Genomic DNA, 23,490 nt, shown 5'->3' on the forward strand with positions numbered 1-23,490 from the left:
TTTAAGTCATTATTAGTGTCCTTCCTCTCAGCGCTGTGTTTTCTCTACACTAACCCATCGTGGTGTCTGTCAGTCTGTTACCCATCATTCTCCTGTCTTGGAAGCCCGGGAACCTAAGCCGTACCTACCTCATTCTGCCCTGCCCAGGTATAGGCGGTTGAATCAACCAATCAGGAATATCTTAGGCAGGTTTACAAAACAAGGAAACAAGGATAGGTATAACCAAATCTCTCCAACATAAAGGATAAACAGCTTGGTTTTCATGTGAGTCCTCTAGCAACAAGGGGATACGGTTCATATCTGACATAGACTAGATTGCTTGCTTTTGGTTCACTTTCCCCTAGCTGGGCTACCTTGTCTGGCCTCATTAGAAGAGGATGTACTAAGTCTTCATGTGACTTGATGGGCCAAAGTGAGGTGGTAAAGGGAGGGGGTCCCTTTTCTGAGGAGAAGGGTAGGGGGGAAAGGTGGAAGAGGGAGAGAGGGTGGGACTAGGAGGAGAGGAGGGAAAGGGCCTGTGATTGGGATGTAAAATGAATAAATTTGTAAAAAGAAAAAGGAAAAGTAGCAAGAGGAGGAGAAAGAGGAGGAGGGGGAGGAGGAGAGGATGGCCCAGCATTCATTAGATCCGGCAAGAATATTGGATATCTACAACATACTTGTGAATGTGTTTCCCTTTCAAACAGATCATTATAAAGAAAACGGAAAAATGGTGTTTGTAAGTCAATGATAACATCTGTCACAAGATTATGCAGGCTGCAAATGTGATTATTTACAGGTTTTTGTACACTTGAATTATCTCACATGCAATTTGTCATAATTTGAAAAGTGTTCATGATCATGATTATAAGGGCTACACATCTGCTTAATCATTCATTTATTCATCTCATTGTAGAAAAGGCATTCAGGGACACTTTTTCTTTTCTGTTGATAGTCACACATCTTGATATTCAATATATTTACAGCTAATGGTGTTTGTTAGAAGCAAGATTTCAATTAACAGGTCAATATTTTTTACTGGTAGATTTTAGCTTACATTCTGCCCTTGTTACAATAACATAAAGTGCATTGTCTGTAAGCAGATTTTCTAGCACTAGTTTTATCATTAGTTACCAAGAAATTTTTGTAAATAATTATCTTAGCTGATGTTCTTCAAAATTGTTTTGGGTTTAAGTTTCTAAAGGATTCTAGTTTATACTTTACAAAATCAAAATATAACATCCATATATGAAATATTTACACATTATTTAAAACACAGTACCAGTTGAAAATCTCATCAGAATCACTGCATTTAAATAAAAGAAGTAGTACAATAAAAGCCAATCTCCTATTTTAGATAAAAATTAGGGATCTTAAATTTGAGTTTTCATCCATTTTAATGAGTTATATTTGAGAATGTTTGAGCCAGCTTTTTAACTACTCATTTAGGGATTGGATATTAAATCAAATATTAAAACCAACCATAATTCTCTACCTTTAGTTAATTCTGGTTCCAGACAACCTTTCTTACTCATGTGTTAAACAAGATTGTACCAAGAAAGAGAATTTGTCTTTTTGCACTATGAAATATCTGCTACCATGACTCTGTTCATTTTCATATTAAGTCATTAGAATATTTATCCACCTTGCTATAACAATCCATCCAAAGTTATTATTATGCACCAAACTTTAACCAACTTTTACAATTCCTCTGCCTTGAAAAGTCTATTTAAAATTGCATGGCCCTGGCAAGGCTGCTCCCCCATCTCGGGGCGGGGGGGGGAGGTGAAAGAGCTAGTCACTGAGTTCAGAGACAGAGTCCCTGTTCCCATTACTAGGGAACCCACTTGGATACTGAGCTGCCATGGGCTACATCTGAGCAGGGGTTCTAGGTTATCTCCATGCATGGTCCTGGGTTAGAGTATCAGTCTCAGAAAAGACCTCTGTGCTCAGACAGGAGGACAATGCAGCCAATTCTGATGAAACCAGATAAGCTAGTGTCAGATGGAAGGAGAGGAGAACCTCCCCTATCCGTGGACTTGGAGAGGGGCATAGGAGGAAATGAGGAAGCGAGAGTGGGATTGGGAGGGGAGGAGGGCAGGGCTACAGCTGGGATACAAAGTGAATAAACTGTAATTAATATAAAAATAAAAAATATAATTAAAAAAGAAATAAACAAGTAAACAGAAAAAAGAACTGCACAGTCCTAACCATAAGCACTAGAATATCTGGCCCCTGTTTCCCATCCCATTATTTTGCTCAGATGCTGTTCTCACTCAGTGACCATCCGTTACGGATAGCTTTGCTAGATCCACAATTTTTGTCATGCTTATATAGAATCTCCAAAGAAATAGAAACAACTGTGTGTGTGTGTATGTGTGTGTGTGTGTGTAGTTTTGCCAGTAGAGACGTATCTTAAAATCATGAGATTTCCCAGCAATTGTCACATTTTTTTCTTTCAAAAATGATATCAAAATGAATATAAACTTCCATGTATATCATATCACTAAGGTCTAAACTATTGTGCACAGCTGTATTTGACTATGTTTGAAGAGAATGGTTAGTCATAGGAACTGGCCTCTAGGATAAGGGGATCAATGTGTCCCACAAGGCATGCCATCTACACGAGAGAGATTTAAAACCTAGCAACATAAATTTCAGTCCAATTTGAAACTGTTGAGAACCATGCGTATTAACACTGTAAATCTCTATTCAGGAGCAGAGGAGAAAGACAAGGCCTCTGCTCAGTGAGACCAGAAGGGGGTTCTACCTTAGAGCTTTGTTTTTCTCCCCTACTTCTTAGAAAAGGAGAGTTTTCCAACTAAATTAGATTTAGCCTTTCAAAATGCCAATTCAGCTATGCATTTCTTCCCAAAATACACTAACAGAGATACTCAGAAAATAGTGGTTAATCACATACCTGGGTACAGCATGACTCAATCTATGTAACATGTGAAACTCACCATTACAGTGATTTGTGGGAGGTCAACAGTAAGTGCAGAATACTTTTATGAGTATACATAAAAAAAATCCAGGATTACATGTAGTAGACTATCTTTCACCTTTAAATCTAGAGCATACCATTTAGAAACTGTGTTACAGCATCTAAAAAAAAATTTTAAAGTGAAGTGAATTTTATCTAATTTGAAGACAGTTTACAAAGACGTCTTTCAATTTGCTCAGTAACACAAAGAAACAATATTCTATTACTTCATGAGTATCTTAAAGACTCAGAAAATAATCTTGGTTACTGAAAGGAATGATGCCCAAGCTAGATTTCTGTGGCCATTGTTGCTGTTTGAAACATGATTTCATTATATAACCCAGGTTGTCTGAGAACTCAGAAACTTGCTTCCTGGGCATCCGAAGTACAGGGTTGACAGTATATACTGAAAACTCCAACTCTCTGGTTTATATTTCAAACTGAAAATCAAGCACTAACAGTCAAAAATAGTGAAAACTCAATATCACGTATTTCTGAATGGATAGATCACTACAAATAATTTAGAAGTTAGAGATATAATATTTCTATTTTGGGGTTTAAGAGTGAAAAGTTTAACTATTGGTAGCTTTCCTTGCTTGACAGGACATCTCTTATAAGTAAAGTTTGTTTCTGCAATTGAGGACGGATTTAGCACACCCCTTCCTTACAACTCTACTGCTCTTATAGCTAACAATCATCCCTACCAGAAATGTGAGCTATACGCCACATTAAACTCTTGGCTTCATGTTGTCTCAGGAGCTGAATTTTCTTTCACTATGGCATCAGAAAGTGATTGAATTAATCTCTGGAAATCTCCTTCCAGGGGTGTACATAGGACAGTTTTGTCAGGACAATGTTTTTATTGAGATAGAAATGGTAAAAAAAAAAAAAAAAAAAAAAAAAAAAAAAAAAAACCAGAAAGAAAGGAAAGAATGAAGGAATGACAGAACAAGAAGCCTTAAGTGTAATGTTCCAAGGTAAGATAAAAGAAATCAGGGACTACCTTCACTGTGCTCACAGAGATTTCACCATCTCCTCCCTTGACACCATTGCTCCACAATTTACTCTTATTTAAAACATTGGAACTTAAGTCAGAATTGCTTTTAAAAAGGTTAATTTATTTTAACTCAATTACAAAACTTCTATATAACTTGAATTTTACTAATAAGACAGTCTTTAACCTCCCAACCTCTCCTCCAGACTAACAAATTCAAGTTCTTTCCTTTGTTGTTTCTGTCTCTGTCCCTAGACTTTTCAGTACTATCCAAATCCATCAAACTCTGTAGCTCGAAGTCAGAAACCAGGTTTAGCCTCACATGCTTGCTTCTCTTTACCACAATGTGAGTTTCCAGGGAAAGTATCATTGCCCAGAACAGCAAGGATTTCTTCCTGCCTCCTGACCAAGACCACACAATATGTGGGTGGAACAGACACAGACTGTATGATACAAAGGGTGGGGGCAGGAGTTTGCCTTCCTGAGATAACTGTGAGCAGCACTTCTCCAAAACACCCAAATATTCATCTGAAGGGAAAACTCTAGTTTAGATAGGCCACATACTAAGGAGACAATCTGATTAAGTGGGTACTTGAAAACATGCTGCTTTGTTGTTAAAACAAATATTAGCATAACTCATAAAACATAAAACAAGTGTTTTAAAAAATCACCACCCTTTCCTGCAGATGATTGAGATTTATTTAGACACAGCATAGGAAAGTAGGAGATAAGAATAGTATAACACAATGAATACTAGTGGCATAAATCTAATTTTATTCCTAAAGAGTTTGACAAGAAGAGAAAGTATTAAGAAAATTAGGTAACAGATTTCTCTAGAAGTGAGCTACAGGGAAGCTTGATTGTCATCAGATGAATGAAAGCTTGCCTTCCCTTGGAAAAACAATTAACACAGTTTTACAGCTAGCCTACAATGTAAAGTATTTTTAAATTCTAAGTGTGTAGTGGGCTTGTCTAATGTATATAAACAAGATGACTAAATGCATTGTCACTATGTTCTTCCCTCTTTTCAACATTAAAGAATGTGCTAAAAGCAAAAGTTACATGCACATGAGAGTTACCCCGTACAGCTGTCAAGAATATTGTGATTAGGTATCATGTCTCAGTCGTGGAAAACTCCATCTCATAAGTAATATCTGAACAAACTACCTATGATATATTTGCCTTTGTTGTCTTTTTTAATACCCTGAGGGGCAAATTTATTCCGAGTAAGATTTTTTCGTTTTTTTGTTTGGTTGTTGTTTGTTTTTTTTTTTAATGGATTATTTTCTTACATACTATATTCTAATTACAGTCTCCCCTCCCCTGCTTCTACCAGTTCCTCCCACTTCTCTCTCATCCAGTTCAACTCCCTTTCAGGCTTCTCAGAGATAATATTAAAATATAACAAAATAAAAGGTAAAAAAATACTGTTACAATAAAGTTGATATGAAAATCCAATAGAGGAAAAAGAAGGCACAAGAATCAGAGGCCCACTTGTTTGCACACTTAGGAATCCAGTAATGACAGAAAACCGGAAGCTACCATATATATGTGAAGTGTAGCATGAAAAAAGGGATTGTGCAAACAGATGACGCAGCTTACCTCTCCAATGAAATGAGGTGTGCAGCTGGTCTTCCTGGGATGCTAGGAATGCTGTCTTAAACAACCTGGTGATCCTTTGCTGATTGGTAGGATGAGCTCTACCTGTAATTGCAAGAATTAATGTTTCTATGTACCCCAGACCTATTCCCTAAGTCTGGAGCACTGCTTTTAGGCCTTAAAACCCATTCTTACAAGTGATGTCACTTAAGCTTTACAATAACCTAAGTGATGTCTATGTTTTCTTAGCACCAGGCCAATCCTCACATTCACATGTGATATGTTTACCTCAGTCAAGCTCCCTAAATCTTGGACACTATCTCTGAGTCAACAATACCGGTTCCTGTGAAAGAAGCCAGAACAGATCTACTTTCTAAAGAATATCAGTGTAAACATCTATTAAGTTGTTGTGCATTTGGGACTGAGTTAATTGTTATCTGAGTACTTCTCTCTAAAATTGTGCTGTGCTTAAATATAGCCAGAGTAAAATAATCTGGGCCAGACTCTAGAAATCTTGGTCCAGCACCAGTAACAATAAAAGCAATGGGGCTGAGGCAAGTTTCATTTTTACCTCACCCTAATCCTTTTTTTTCTTTTATATTTTTTAATATTAGTTACAGGTTATTTACTTTTTATCCCAGCTGTAACTCCCTCTCTCATTCCCTCCCAATGCCATCCTCCTTCCCTCATTTCCTCCCTGCACCTTTCCAAGTCCACTGATAGGGAAGATCCTCCTCCCCTTCCATCTGACCCTAGCCTATCAGGTAGCTCACCCTAATCCTTTTTTTTATTATAATATTTTTTTAATTTTTGTTTTTTTTTTAATATTAATCACAGGTTGTTTATTTGTATCCCAGCATAGCCCCCTCCTTCATTCCCTCTCAATCCCACCCTCCCTTCTTCATCTTCTCCCTGTCCCTTTCCAAGTCCACTGCTAGGGGAGTTGTTATGACCAGGAGAGGATAAGAGCTCCACAAGGACAAAAATTATCTGGGCACAGGGGTCCTCTATGAGACTGTTTCTCCAACCAAGGACCATGTATGGATATAACCTAGAACCCATGCTCGGATGTAGCCCATGGTAGCTCAGTATCCAAGTGGGTTTCCCTAGTAAGGGAAACAGGAACTATTTCTGACATGAACTCAGTGACTGGCTCCTTTACCTCCCCCTCCCCACTGAGGGAGGAGCAGCCTTGTTAGGCCACAGAGGAGGACATTGCAGCCAGTCCTGAAGATACCTGATAATCTTAATCCTTTTTATCTCTGCCTACTATAAAACTCAGCGGGGATCACCACAGCCAAGGAGCAAGTGTAGAGCCACAAAGGCCCTGTGCATACTGCTTCAGTCTTTGTGAGTTCGTCTGAGCTTTGTTCATTTTCATTCGGAGGGCCTTGTTCTCTTGGGTGCCTCACCCCCTTTTAGCTCTTACACTCTTTCTGCCTCCTCTTCTGGCACGGGGAGGTCTTGAACTATGAAGGGAGGGTTTTGATAGAGATATCCCATTTAGGTCAGTGTCCTAAGATCTCTCATGCTCTGTGTAGCTAATGTTTGGCATTGGGTCTCTGAATATGTTCCCATCTGCTTCATGCAGAGCAAGTGTCCTTGATGATGGTTAAACAAGTCACTGATCTGTGAGTAGAGCAGAATATCATGAACAGTAATTTTTTTTTTTTTTTTTTGAGCTGATGTTCTTTTTTTTTTTTTTTTTTTCTCAATGCAGTTTATTCAGGAACCTTGAACAATCTTCTGACCCTGGGGAAAGCCAGCCCACAGCTTAAATAGCCTCTGGGTAGCCAACCCAGGCATGCCACGGGGGCAATGCAGATAGGTCCACATACATGGAAGCAAGCCAGATCCTCAGCCTTAGCCAAATGTGGAATTGTTCGTGACAGAGAGCACTCACCATCGGGAAGGTGGAAGGCGGAAACCAGCTCCATCTTTAAAGCATAGCATTCCGCAGCTCTCTACAGTTCCCCCTTTTTGTTGTAGACGCATCAGGCAAGAGTAGAGGTCTGATCTCTGATATTAGAAATAAATTGGGACTTTGTACCGATGTTCATTTAGGTGTCATCCACCCAAAGAGCATCAGACCAGTCCGATACCTTTTTCTCAGAGGCGGGACCTGGGGCATCAACCTGCATGCAATCAGACATGCTCTTCTCTGGGTCTAAAGCTGCTGACCCTGAGTGCAGTGCTTAGCCTCGCATCCTGAGGGTAACATTTTAGCTTTTTATGGTAGCCAACCATGCTTGGGGAGACTGTCCTGCAGTAATTTTATCACTACCATTTTTTCTTTTTATAGACTACTAATATTTATAGTCTCTGGACTATCTAGTCTCCGGTTCTTGGTCAGTGTGAGGTATGGGTTTCATCTCATGGAGTGAGTTTTAAGTCTAACCAGCTATAGGTTAGATACTCCCACAAGCTCTGTGCCATCATTGCACTGGTATATTTTGCTGTCAAGACACCATTACAGATGGAAGGGTTTGTGGCAAGCCTGATGCGTACACTTTTGTTGTTGTTGTTGTTGTTTTGTTGCTTTTGGCAGTGCGCAGAATATCTTCCTATATCAGATAGTAGAAGGTAGAGATGAAGGCTCTATGTTGGTAGCAGTTTGACCTCTCCATATTCAGTGAGTTGTTTCACTTAGATTGCCTTCATATAGTTCTATATTTTAAGAAGTTTCTACTGTATTAGGTTTTTATACTATCCCTCAAATACCCCTTAATTTTAGCTGTTTATCCCTGTATTCCTTTACTGAATCCTCTCCTACCTTCCTCTTCCCACTTTAGCCTCCCACTCCAGTGCCCCACCATCCATTCAAAATTATCTATTTCCCCCCTTTTCTAAAGAATTCTATTTGTCCCCTAGCTTTTTACTGTATACCTACCCTCTGTGGGTCTATGGATTGTAGTTGATTATTCTTGACTTAACAGATAATATACACATAAGCGAATATATACCATATTTGTCTTTCTGTGACTGGGATATCTCACTCAGGATGATTTTTTTTCAAGTTTCATCAGATACTTTATCAAAATTTTTGCAGCATAAATAGACTTGGAAATTTATAAGAAAGTAAATACAACATAGAAATCAATAGAATGAGAAAAAAATCAATTTGCTGCAATTAAAGGAATTCATGAAACAATAATGTTTTTTTGCATTATTATATATGATATCACCTAAAGCTATACTTGGGGATATAAATTCAGTGATACATATTGAGTTGTAAATATGCTCACAATATTTATATTTAAAAGATATTTTTATATGCCAGGTCAAAAATCTATTGCCAAGATTCATTCCAGGAAAAGCTATGCATTTCCAGGAAATTGGTTTGGTTTTACTTTACAGCTCAGGGAGTTGCCTGAACAAATAGGACTCCATGTTAATCAAGACTCCCTCTCTGCAAGTTTGTACTGAAATTTCAAAATCTGATTAGTTGTTTATCTCTAATGAATATGTAAAACATTACCTCATGCTTTCCTATTTTCACAGTCTATTTTCACTCTGTTTTCCCCCTATTTTCCCTGTTCTCTCCTGTGTTATTTTGTGACTATTTTATTGAACGGTTTTGGTGATGATGGAAGATATATATAAAGTATGTGTTCATCACAAGAGATACTGTGTAGAAACCAATTTTGTAAACATTTGGACAACATTTAGGCTGTAACAGAATGTGTGTTTACATGTACTTAAAAAAATGAAAATATGAGTCAAAGATAATTGTTAATGTAACAATTGAATGCTAACAAATAATTTAAAATGCATCCTGTTCTACTATCACATCTTGCCTAAGATCTTTTCTCCTCCATCCTTTGAATGTCACCTTTCAAGTTTCCTGGATTCTACGGAAAATACAGAAATCTAAAAACTCAAAGCCTGTCTCTTTTAAGGTTATGAGGGAACATGTGATATTTTCATTTATCAAGGTTACTTCTCTCAGTATAATTTTATCCATGTCTATCCATTTATCGGAAAATTGTATAATTTCATTTTTTTTGGCTGTACATACATATAATTTTTCTTAGCCATTCCTTAATTTATAGCAATTTAGTATGGTATAGGTTACTTCAGATATACACCCAAAAGTCGTATGCCTGGCACTCATGGTATTGCTATTTTCATTGCTTTGAAGAAACTTCATATATCTTTGTTGAATCTTTGCGTGGTTTTGGTATCACATTGAATTGTGCCTCATAGAATGAGTTTAGTAATATCCCTTCTGTTGCTAATTTGTCGAATATTTTGAAGATTGGTGTTAGCTCTTCTTTGAAAGTTTGGTAGAATTCTGAACTAAAACCATCTGGCCCTGTGCTTTGTTGTTGTTGTTGCTGTGGGAGACTTTTGATGACTGCTTCTATTTCCATAGGGGATATAGGACTGTTTAAACTGTTTACCTGACCTTGATTTAACTTTGGCAAGTGAAATCTATCAAGGAAAGCATAGGGAGTGTAGCAGAAAAGTTGGGGGGAAGGATAAAGGTCCTAGAGGTGACAAGAGCTCCACAAGAAGACCAACAGAGCCAACAGGGTCCAGAGGGCCTATAGAGTCTGAAGCCAACCAACCAAGGACCATGCATGGACTAGACCTAGATCCTCTACATATATGTAGCCAACACATGGACAGCTCAGGATTCATGTGGGTTCACTAATAAAGGGAACACTAACTATCTCTGACATGGATTCTGTTGCCTGCTTTTTATCGCTTCCCACTGACAAATTGCCTTACCAGGCCACAAGGAAAGAATACAGATTCAGTCTTCATTCGACTGAATCAGCTGTGGTAGGTGGGGAGTGGGGGTGCCCCTTTTCTGAGTAATAAGGGAGGGGGAGAGGGAAAGAGATGAGGTAGGGTGGAACTGGGAGGAAAGGAGGGAGGGGGCTACAAAAAGAATGTAAACTTAATGAATTAATTAATTAAAATTGAAAGAAAATAAAAAGAAACTTCATATTGATTTTCATAATGAATGCAGCCCCACCAAATGTGAGTAAGAATTCCTTTTATCCATAGGAGCTCAGCATTTATTGAATTTGTTTTCTTCATCTTAGCTCTTCAGACTGAGGTAAGATGAAATTGCAAAGCAACTTTTTTTTTTTTATTTCCTTAATGGCTACTGATGTTAAACACTTTTAAAAACACAGCATAGCCATTTTTTGGAAAATCACTGTGTAGTTTGATACCCCCTTTTTATTGACTTGTTTTCTTGATTTTAGGGTTTTTGTTTATTTGCTTTATTTACACTAATCCTTTGTTTATTTGCTTTATTTAACAAAGATTTTCTCCATTTTGAGTCTCCTCTTTTTTTTTTGTTTTTGTTTTTGTTTTTGTTTTTTTGTTTTTGGCTTTTCTTTTTGTGTGTGTGAGACTTTCTTTTTATTTATTTAATTAATTAAGTCACTTTACAACTCAATTTTAGCCCCCTCCCTTCTCTCTTCCAGGTCCCCCTGCCCCTCCCCTTTTTCCCTCCCCTCCCTTATTTCTCTGATAAGGGGATACCCTACAGTTCCCATCTCATTAAGTCTTATCAGGACTGAGCATGTGTCCTTCCCCCATGGCCAGTGGAGTCAGTGCCACCAGAGGGGAGTGGTTGGAATGCAGGCAACAAAGTCTATGTCAGAGACAGTCCCCATTCTCCTTACTAGGGAACCCACATGAAGCCTGACCTGCCCATCTGATACATCTGTACAAAGGGCCTAGGTGCAGTCTGTGCATTTGTCCTTGGTTGGTGCTTCAGTTTGTAGGCCTTCCTTTGGCCTTCTTGTGGAGCTCCTAGCATCTCCATGTCCTTCTTTCAATCTCTCCACTTTTTCACAAGACTTCCTATGCTTTGCTCAGTATTGATCCTCTGCTGGATGGAGCCTCTCTGAAGCCTCTCTTTGCTTGGCTCCTGTCTTGATCACTCTCTTTAGCCAACTTTGCTGTGTGTTCCGTTTCCTCTTCTCTGTGAAATGTAAGCATCCTCTCTTGGGTGTTCCATGTTACTTATCTTCTTTGGGTCAGTGAATTATAGTATGTTTATGCTGTATTATATGGCAAAAATCCACTTAAAAGTGAGTACGTACCATGAGTGTCTTTCTTAGTCTGTGTTACATCTCTCAGGATGATATTTCTAGTTTCATCTTTGTTTACAAATTTCAAATTGTCCTTGTTCTTAATAGCTGAGTGGTATTTCACTGTGTAAATGCACCACAATTTCTAAATCTTCAGCTGAGGGACATCTTTATTGTTTCCAGATTCTGGCTATTGTGGAAAAAGCTGCTGTGAACATAGTTGAGCATATGTTCCTTGTTGTATGGTAGAGCATCTTATGGGCAAGAGTGGAAAAACTGGGTCTTGAGGTAGAGCTACTCCCAATTTTCTGAGAAACCACAGATTGATTTCCGAAGTGATTGTATAAACTCACACTCCCACCAGCAATGGAGGCGGGCTCCCCTTTCTCCCCATATTGGCAGCATGTGCTGTCTCTTGAGTTTTCAATCTTAGATATCCTGACAGGCAGAAGATAAGAATCTCAGAGTCGTTTTGATTTACATTTCCCTGATGACTGAGGGTGTAAAACATTCCTTTAAGTGCTTCTCTACCATTCGAGATTTCTCTGTTGATGATTCTCTGTTTAGCTCTGTAGGCATTTTTAAAATGTTATTATTTGATTTGTTCTTTTTAATTTCTATTTTTTTTAAATGCAGTTTATTCAGGAACCTTGAACAATCTTCTGACCCTGGGGAAAGCCAGCCCACAGCTTAAATAGCCTCTGGGTAGCCAACCCAGGCGTGCCACGGGGGCAATGCAGATAGGTCCACATACATGGAAGCAAGCCAGATCCTCAGCCTTAGCCAAATGTGGAATTGTTCGTGACAGAGAGCACTCACCATCGGGAAGGTGGAAGGCGGAAACCAGCTCCATCTTTAAGACATAGCATTCCGCAGCTCTCTACAATTCCCTCTTTTTGTTTTAGACGCATCAGGCAAGAGTAGAGGTCTGATCTCTGATATTAGAAATAAATTGGGACTTTGTACCGATGTTCATTTAGGTGTCATCCACCCAAAGAGCATCAGACCAGTCTGATACCTTTTTCTCAGAGGCGGGACCTGGTGCATCAACCTGCATGCAATCAGACATGCTCTTCTCTGGGTCCAAAGTGGCTGACCCTGAGTGCAGTGCTTAGCCTCGCATCCTGAGGGTAACATTTTAGCTTTTTATGGTATCCAACCATGCTTGGGGAGAATGTCCTGCTTCAATGGCTGTAAAGGCCTGAATGATCATGGCTGCATCACACTGTTGTGAGACTCTCATCTTGCATATATACCACAGGCAAACCAAGGAGACCAACACCAGAAGGCCTGCTAATGCTCCCATGCCTGCCCATTCCTTCAGATGATTCATGGCTGCAGCAATCCATGATGATAATCCTGTGGCTAGTCCTGTGTCCACTCTGGTAGAATTTACTGTGACAATGGCCACTCTCAGCTGCTCCATCGTAGTATCGAATTCTCCAGTCCAATTACCTAAAATATAGCTCGACAATTGTTTAGACAGATTTGCAGCACAGGAAAATTTCTCATGTTGTATGCTAGTGACTCAAAGTCTAGCATATTTTCATTGACAGCCAAGTTGAGCGATTTGCCATAGGGTATCAATTTGCTCCTTCATGAGGTCAATCCTCTGATTGAACACCATCAAGCTTCCTTTTAGTTGAGCATTAATTCCTTTATGTACAACTAAGGCATGAGCTACATTGGCTAAATGATTATTCAGGGTCTGAGCAGTCTGCCCAGTATGACTCATGGCTAATGCCCCGGTGGTAGCTCCAACAGCCGCCAATGAGATGGTAGTAACAATGGTGGCTGTAGTTCCAAGATCCCTTTTCTGTCTGAAGAGAGTCATAGCATGAGGGGCTTCAACGGGCACAGGCACCCAGTGAGGCATGCGAGTAACCAGGGCATACCTAAATTTACTAGCATTCCAGCATTGGGCAAAAAAGCAAGTATCATCTTAAGCTCATTAACAGTTTCCTTTCAGTAGAGAACATTTTTCTTTTCACTGTATTTTAACTTCATTGAATGCAACAAAATTATTCATTGTATAGATTTATTTCGTGAGCCACAAAATTCTATTCAGAAAATTCGTATCTGAGCTTACATTTTGGAAGGTACTCTCTTTCTAGAAGTTTCAGAACTTGAGCTCTAACACTGAAGTTTGTGATTCATTTGAAATTGATTTTTATTCATTGTGAAACATTAGGATCAGGTTCTATTCCTCCACATGTAGATTATTGAATTTTCCCAGCCAACACCACTTATTGAAGATGTTGGCTTTCTCTGGTGTGTATTTTTAACATTTCTTTCAAAAGTAAGAAGTTATAGGTTTATGGACTTACATCTGGGTCCTCAATTCTATTTCAGAACTTACTGTGATATATTTGTGGCAATACCAATGTTTTTTATTATGATGGCTCTGTACTATAACTTGAAGTCAAGTATGTTCTGCAGCAGTGATCCAGCTTCAATATATAATGTAAAAAACAATCAAGGAAGACATTTTTATTCACCTTGTATCTCCATACGCACACATAAGTATCTACACATGTGAAAAAATGCATATACGCACCACATACAAATTTAGATAAAAGATAAAATATAGATAAAAGAAATATTTACTATGTCAGTAATCACATTAAAACACCTTCATTTTAAATCTTTTCAAATCATTTTTCACATTCCCACATTATGGACAAACATAAAATGTGATTATCTTATTAGCGATAAGTCAAGTTTTGTTAAATATTTTTACATGGATTGTAAAATAAAATGGATTTAACTTCAATTTTTACTTAAGTATGTAGTTTGTAAACAGATGAATTCTACAATTTATATTTCATTACTATGATGTATAAGATATTACTTAGGTGCAGAAGAGATTGGTAAACAGCTAAGAGCACTGGGTGCTCTTTCAGAGGACCTGGGTTTAGTTACAGCAGCCATGTAGCAGTTCATAAACATCTGTAACTTCAGTTCCAGGGGATCCAACACTCTTCTCTAACCTCAGCCAGCGCCAGGCTCACAGCTGTTGAATAGAAGCACATATAGGCAAAATAACAATGCACATAAAAATGAATAAATGAAGCTAAAAATTATGGTTTGTCATTTTTATTCCTAAGGCCAGACATACTGATAAAGTTGGGAGGAATAAGAATTCTAATTCCCATGCATATTTTAGTTTCTACTGGTAATTTCTCTGCTGGTATTATACTACCTATCTCTTGTTATACTTGTCTTCTAGGCCTGCTTATAGATAAGCATTTTTAATACTTATTTCATAAAATCCAAATTACTTTGAAGCCTTGTTGACCAACATAGTCAAGTAAATCTCAAGGAAGCATTTTATTCATTTCCTCCTCCTCTGAGGGAAATTTCATTTCCCTTTAGAGAAGAATATGAGCAGAGTCCAAGAAGATGGACAGCCCTAATTCTTTGTGCAATTCAACAATCAGGCATTCCTAGGCATTTGGGACATGTTACAGAATCCCCAAGCTTTGAACAGAAACAGAAGGCAACACACACGGACAAGGGCAGGAGTGAAGAGTGATGTCGGGCTGCCATCATAAATGTAAGAGGAATCTGTTAACGTCAGTGCTCAGGCTGAAGGCAGCTGGACGATGACAGGGGAGCCGCCAGGGTCACTGCTCACACAGCACTTGTGCTGTTACTGAAGGAGCTATGGGCCAGCAGCTGAGGAAGCAGCTGGACTGTGAGGTGGATGCAAATGCTGAGGCAGAAAGCAGGTGGCCACAGGAGGAGGAAAAGATGAGTTTCGTGTTCAGAAGCATCTGCCCCATACATTGGCTCCTGTGGAAAGGGTCTACAAAGATTAAAATGCAGGAAAAAAAAGCAATTATTTGGACTAATCTTCCTCAAAAACAATTTTGACACATAGAGTGCTGAAAGGAATGAAGTACTATAGTCAACAAAGCACAAATTGTGCATCTCCATAGGGCCCAGGTGTATAGGGAAGAGCCTTAGAATAAGAAATGTACTAAGCAATGATACATTTCCAGCAGAGCTAGGTGGTCAGTGCAGAATGCTCACCTACATAGGACTTTCCATTCGACTAATGCATAGTTCAAGCAAATTGCTAAAGTTCTGAATCTACATTCCTACTGGGGAAAAAACTGGGTATCCTGCTATGAAACATATAACTCCTTCTAAAGAGCAGAAGTTTCGTGGAGGAGGGGCAAGATGGCGGCACCGGGAGGACTCTCATTCTGAGCAGCAACAGGATCAGCACAGTGACCAGCAATCAGAACTCTCGGCCATAAAACACAGTCATTGTGTTTCCCAGGTGAGAGGATACCCCACGGTGGGGGATTCAATCAGCTTTTAACTCACCCGGCTAAACCGCGGAAGAGATCCCGGTTCCACCAGACACTTGGCTGCCGGGCACCAGCCCCAGCCCCAGCCCAGAGCCACAAGCCAGTGTCTCTGGTCATGGTCCCAGACTGAACCGTGCGCACCACACTATCAGAGACTGAAATTTTCAGTCGAGAGATAACCCCAGGGTACAGGAAACGACTGGGACCGACATTAGGTCACCCAGACATCCCCTGGAAAAGACTCGGGGTCCACGGGCACCCCAGGACCCAGCCCGGAGCCAGAGCCCGAGACCCAGGCTCCGGCACAGAGCCCTGCCTGCCTGCGTGCCTGACTCGCCGCCTGAGATAGAACTGTGGGCACCAGGGCACCAGCGAATGAGTTTCACTGTCCAGTGCAAACACACAGGGAGGGAAACGGCTGGTCTGATCTCAGAGCACTCAGCCGACACCCCCAACCTGAAAAGGTCCCCGGAAAATTACCCAGCTTAGAGAGGCACCCAAATTCCCAAAGGCTGCAAAAGCAGACACAGGCAGTTTCTGTGCACCAGACAGCTGGCAGAGACTGAGCCGCCATCACTCAGCTGTGCTCCAGGCACAGGCAGTTTCTGCAGCCAGCCAGCAGGCGGACACTGAGCAGTGTGCACCAGGGCAAAAAAAGACACTGGGAGTCCGTGTCTCCAGAGAATCCACAGGGAAGGAAGGAAACTGTACTGACCTAAATCACCCAATCCTTCCCTAGAAAAAGTCTAGCAGACTAGACTTTTTAGAGGCACCAGCACTCAGCTGTGCTCCAGACACAGGCACAAGCAGTTGATGCGCGCCTGATGTCCAACTGGGTCACAGCAGCTGATCATTAAATTTACAACAAGAAACCCAGAAACAGGGCAGCTGCCCTCAGGACTTCCCTGGGTGAGAGGAGAACCCTTTCGACTAACAGACCACAGTTACCACTCAGGTCTATATCCCAGAGGTGAGCAACTCCTGAAAAAACACCAGCCATCCAGGGACTATACCCAAAAAGCTGAGAAGAAATCCTTCAGGAAAAACCAGCTTTCTGCAAAGGGGATTGTCTCCACCACAGGATCCCCAGGAACCACCAGAAAATGACCCCAAACACCTAAGATAGCACAATGGGTAGAGGCCAGTGTAAAAGCTCAAGCAACAAAAGACAGAGCAATATGGCATCTCCAGAACCCAGTTACCCAGGGTCAAGTAGCCCTGGACACCCCACCATAACTGAAATCCAAGAAGATGACCTAACAAGTATGTTCATGAAGATGATAACAGAGGAAACAAATAAGATTCATAAAGACATAGAGGAAGATAAACTCAAACAGAATATTGCTATCCGTAAAGAAATAGACGAAGCTGTAGCCAAACAGTTTATGGCCGTTAGAAAGGAAATGCTTAAAGCACTGAATGAAATAAAAGAAACAGAGCTGAAGGAACTAAAAGAAAAACAGGAAAGTACAATCAGACAGGTGAAGGAAGTAAACAAAACAACTCAAGACCTGAAGATAGAATTGGAAAAATTAAAGAAAACACAAATGGAGGAAATAATGGAAAGGAAGAATCTAGGGAAGAAAACAGGAACTACAGAGGTAAGCATAACCAACAGACTACAAGAGATGGAAGAAAGAATCTCAGGTGTAGAAGATACAATGGAAGAAATCGATGTATCTGTCAAAGAAAATGTTAAACCCGAAAAATTCCTGACACAGACCGTCCAAGAAATGCAAGACAATATGAAAAGACAAAACCTAAGAATAATAGGTATAGAGGAAAAAGAAGACTCCCTTCTCCAAGGCCCAGAAAATATTTTCAACAAAATCATTGAAGAAAATTTCCCCAAGCTAAAGGAGAGGCCAATTAGAATACATGAGGCCTACAGAACACCCAACAAATTTGACCAGAAAAGAAAATCCTCCCGCCACATAATAATCAAAACAGTAAGTATACAGAACAAAGAAAAAATACTAAAAGCTACAAGGGAAAAAGGCCAAGTAACATATAATGGCAAACCCATTAGAATCACACCTGACTTTTCAACAGAGACTGTGAAAGCCATAAGGGCCTGGACAGATATCATGCAGACCCTAAGAGAACACAGATGTCATCCTGGGCTACTATACCCCGCAAAACTCTCAGTCCTCATAGATGGAGAAAACAAGATATTCAATGACAAAAACAAATTTCAACAATACCTACAAACAAATCCAGCATTACAGAAGACACTGGAAGGGAAAATACGACCCAAGAAAGCTAGCTACATTCAAGAAAACACAGGAAATAAATAACCTCACTGCAGTAAAACAAAAAGCAACCAAGCACACAACCTGATGACCACAGCCAACATCAAAGTCAGAGGATCTAACAGCCACTGGTCATTAATCTCTCTCAACATCAATGGACTCAACTCTCCAATAAAAAGACACAGATTAACAGAATGGATACGTAAACAAAACCCAGCAATCTGTTGCATACAAGAAACACACCTAAGACTCAAAGATAGACATTACCTGAGGGTAAAGGGTTGGAAGACGACTTTCCAAGCAAACAGACCCAAGAAGCAAGCAGGAGTAGCCATTCTAATATCTAATAAAATAGACTTTCAACCAAAATTAATAAAAAGACATGGGGAAGGACACTTCTTACGCATCAAGGGAAAATTCCACCAGGAAGACATCACAATCCTGAACATCTAAGCCCCAAATACAAGGGCACTCACATTTGTGAAAGAAACATTGATAAAATTTAAAGCACATATAGATCCCCACACATTAATAGTGGGAGACTTCAACACCCCACTCTCAAAAAAGGACAGGTCAACAAAACAGAAATTAAACAAAGAAACATTGTTTCTGACAGAGGTCACGAATCAAATGGACCTAACAGACATTTACAGAACTTTACACCCAAACACAAAAGAATTTACCTTCTTCTCAGCACCTCATGGAACCTTCTCCAAAATAGACCATATAGTGGGTCACAAAGCAAGCCTCAACAGATACAAGAAGATTGAAATAATCCCATGTATCTTGTCTGATCACCATGGAATAAAGCTGGAGCAACAGAAATAACAAAAAACCTACACACACATGGAAACTGAACAACTTGTTACTAAATGACAGCTGGGTCAGGGAAGAAATAAAGAAATTAAAGTCTTTCTAGAAATCAATGAAAATGAAGACACAACATACCCGAACTTGTGGGACACAATGAAATCAGTGCTAAGAGGAAAGTTCATAGCACTAAGTGCCTTCAAGAAGGAATTCGAGACAGCTAATTCAAGCACCCTAATGGCTCACTTAAAAACCCTAGAAAAAGAAGAAGCAGACACACCAAGAAGGAGGAGACGGCTGGAAATAATCAAACTCAGGGCTGAAATCAATCAATTGGAAACAAATAAAACAATTCAAAGAATCAATGAAACCAAGAGCTGGTTCTTTGAGAAAATCAACAAGATCGACAAATCCTTAGCCAGGCTAACTAAAAGGCAGAGAGACACCACCCAAATCAACAAAATCAGAAATGAAAAGGGGGATATAACTACAGACACTGAGGAAATCCAAACAATCATTAGGACTTACTTCAAAAGAATATATGCCACAAAATTTGAAAATCTAAATGAAATGGACAATTTTCTTGATTGATTTGACTTACCAAAGCTGAATCAGGACCAGGTAAATCAACTAAATAGTCCTATATCCTCCAAAGAAATAGAAGCAGTCATCAAAAGTCTCCCATCCAAAAAAAGCCCAGGACCAGATGGCTTCAGCGCAGAATTCTACCAGACCTTCAAAGAAGAGCTAACACCAATTCTCTTTAAACTATTCCACACAATAGAAACAGAAGGAATATTACCAAATTCATTCTATGAAGCCACAGTCACCTTGGTACCTAAACCTCACAAAGACTCAACAAAGAAAGAGAATTTCCGGCCAATCTCCCTTATGAACATTGATGCAAAAATACTTAATAAAATACTTGCAAACCGAATCCAAGAACACATCAAAGATATTATCCACTATGACCAAGTAGGCTTCATCCCAGGTATGCAGGGGTGGTTCAATATATGGAAATCCATCAATGTGATCCACCATATTAACAAACTGAAAGAAAAAAAACACATGATAATCTCCCTAGATGCTGAAAAAGCATTTGACAAAATCCAACATCCATTCATGTTCAAAGTATTGGAGAGATCAGGGATACAAGGCACATCTCTAAACATAGTAAAGGCGATATACAGCAAGCCTATAGCCAACATCAAACTGAACGGAGAGAAACTTAAAGCAATCCCACTGAAATCAGGGACAAGACAAGGCTGCCCACTCTCTCCATACCTCTTCAACATAGTGCTGGAAGTCCTTGCTAGAGCAATAAGACAGTTGAAGGAGATCAAGGGGATACAAATTGGAAAGGAAGAGGTCAAATTATCACTATTTGCAGATGATATGATACTATACGTGAATGACCCCAAAAACTCTACCAGGGAACTCCTACAGCTGATAAACACCTTCAGCAAAGTGGCAGGATACAAAATTAACTCAAAAAAATCAGTAGCCCTCCTGTATACAAAAGACAAAAGGGCTGAGAAAGAAATTAGGGAAACAACACCCTTCACAATAGCCACAAATGACATAAGGTACCTCGGAGTAACCCTAACCAAGGAAGTCAAAGACTTGTATGAAAAAAATTTCAAATCTCTGAATAAAGAACTAGAAGAAGATATGAGAAGATGGAAAGATCTCCCATGCTCATGGTTTGGCAAGATTAGCATAGTAAAAATGGCCATCTTACCAAAAGCAATCTACAGATTCAATGCAATGCCCATCAAATTACCAACACAATTCTTTACAGACCTGGAAAGAAAATTTCTCAACTTCACATGGAATAAGAAGGAACCCAGAATTGCTAAAACAATCCTGTATAATAAAAGATCTTCTGGAGGTATCTCCATCCCTGATCTTAAGCTGTACTATAGAGCAACAGTTTTAAAAACTGCATGGTACTGGCATAGAAACAGAATGGTGGATCAATGGAACCGAACAGAGGACCCAGAAATAAACCCACACACTTATGGACACCTGATCTTTGACAAAGACGCCAAAACCATACAATGGAAAAAAGATAGCATTTTCAACAAATGGTGCTGGTCTAACTGGATGTCTACATGTAGAAAAATGAAAATAGATCCATACTTGTTACCCTGCAAAAAACTGAAGTCCAAGTGGATCAAAGACCTCAACATAAAACCAGACACATTAAATCGGCTTGAAAAAAAAGTGGGAAATACCCTAGAACTCATTGGTTCAGGGGAAAACTTCCTGAACAGAACACCAACACCACAGGCTCTAAGAGCAACAATCAATAAATGGGACCTCATGAAACTGAAAAGCTTCTGTAAAGCAAAGGACACCGTCATCAAAACAAAGCGACCACCTACAGATTGGGAAAGAATCTTCACCAACCCTTTATCTGACAGAGGACTCATATCCAGTATATATAAAGAACTAAAGAAGCTGAAAAGCAGCAAACCAAGTAATCCACTTAAAAAAATGGGGAACAGAGCTAAACAGAGAATTCTCTGTAGAGGAATACTGAATGGCAGAGAAGCACTTAAAGAAATGCTCAACCTCACTAGCCATTAAGTAAATGCAAATCAAAACAACCCTGAGATTTCACCTTATACCCATGAGAATGGCCAAGATCAAAAACTCAAGTGACAACACATGCTGGAGAGGTTGTGGAGAAAGGGGAACCCTTCTCCACTGCTGGTGGGAATGTAAACTTGTACAACCACTCTGGAAATCAATCTGGCGTTTTCTCAGACAACTAGGAATAGCGCTTCCTCAAGATCCAGCCATACCACTACTGGGCATATATCCAAAAGAGGCTCAAGTACACAAAAAGGACATTTGCTCAACCATGTTTGTAACAGCTTTATTTGTAATAGCCAGAAGCTGGAAATAACCCAGATGCCCCTCAACTGAAGAATGGATGCAGAAATTGTGGTACATCTACACAATGGAATATTACTCAGCAATGAAAAATAAGGAAATCATGAAATTTGCAGGTAAATGGTGGGACCTGGAAAGGATCATCCTGAGTGAGTTGTCCCAGAAGCAAAAAGACACACATGGTATATACTCACTCATATAGACATACAACATAGGACAAACCCACTAAAACCTGTACTTCTAAAGAAACTAAGCAAGAGAGAGGACCCTAACAAAAATGTCCAATCCCCATCTGGAAAGGCAAAGAGGATGGACATCAGAAGAAGAAGAAAACAGAAAACAACCTAGGAACCCACCACAGAGGGCCTCTGAAAGCCTCTGCCCTCCAGACTATCAAAGTAGATGCTGAGCCTGATGGGCAACTGTTGGCCAGAGTTAATGGAATTTTAGGTAAGAACTGGGAAATAGTAAGAGCTGGAGAGGACAGGGTCTCCACAAGGAGAGCAACAGAACAAGAAAATTTCAACACAGGGGTCTTCCCAGAGATTCATACTCCAACCAAGGTCTATTCATGGAGATAACCCAGAACCCTTGCACAGATGTAGCCCAGGGCAGTTCAGAGTCCAATTGGGTTACATAGTAATGTGAAGAGGGACTGCCTCTGACATAATCTGATTGGCCTGCTCTTTGTTCACCTCCCTCGGGGGGGGGGGGGAGCAGCCTTACCAGGCCATAGTAGAGGACAATGCAGCCACTTTTGATGTGAACTGATAGATTAAGATCAGAAAGGAGAGGAGAACCTCCCCTATCAGTGGACTTGGGGAGTGGCATGCATGCAGAGGGAGGAGGGAGGGTGAGATTGGGAGGGGAGGAGGGAGGGGCTTATGGAGGGATGCAGAATGAATAAAGTGTAATTGATGAAAAATTTTAAAAAAAAGGGAAAAAATAATTTAAGAACCTTAAATGACTTTCAAAAGTGGAGGAAAACATGGAGTTAGTCAATTGGCATGGATCACGTCTGGCCCCTGGGGGCAATGGTCTCCTGAACCTACTCAGACCTCGGACACCACCACTGCTAGTTCTAGAACTGATGCAGGATGTTCCAAGGAGGGGGTTAAGGCTTCTCATAATATTTCCTACAAGCCCACACCTGTTTGTTTATATCCCCCATTTTTATTCATTATTAGCCAGATAGAGCCAAGTAATTGTGGTAATGATACTTGCTTTTTTGCCCAATGCTGGAATGCTAGTAAATTTAGGTATGCCCTGGTTACTCGCATGCCTCGCTGGGTGCCTGTGCCCGTTGATGCCCCTCACGTTATGACTCTCTTCAGACAGAAAAGGGATCTTGGAACTACAGCCACTATTGTTACTGCCATCTCATTGGCGGCTGTTGGAGCTACCACCTGGGCATTAGCCATGAATCATACTGGGCAGACTGCTCAGACCCTGAATAATCATTTAGCCAATGTAGCTCATGCCTTAGTTGTACATAAAGGAATTAATGCTCAACTAAAAGGAAGCTTGATGGTGTTCAATCAGAGGATTGACCTCATGCAGGAACAAATTGATACCCTATGGCAAATCGCTCAACTTG

This window comes from Meriones unguiculatus, chromosome 17 (assembly GCF_030254825.1).
Source record: "Meriones unguiculatus strain TT.TT164.6M chromosome 17, Bangor_MerUng_6.1, whole genome shotgun sequence".
Classification (NCBI taxonomy): domain Eukaryota; kingdom Metazoa; phylum Chordata; class Mammalia; order Rodentia; family Muridae; genus Meriones; species Meriones unguiculatus.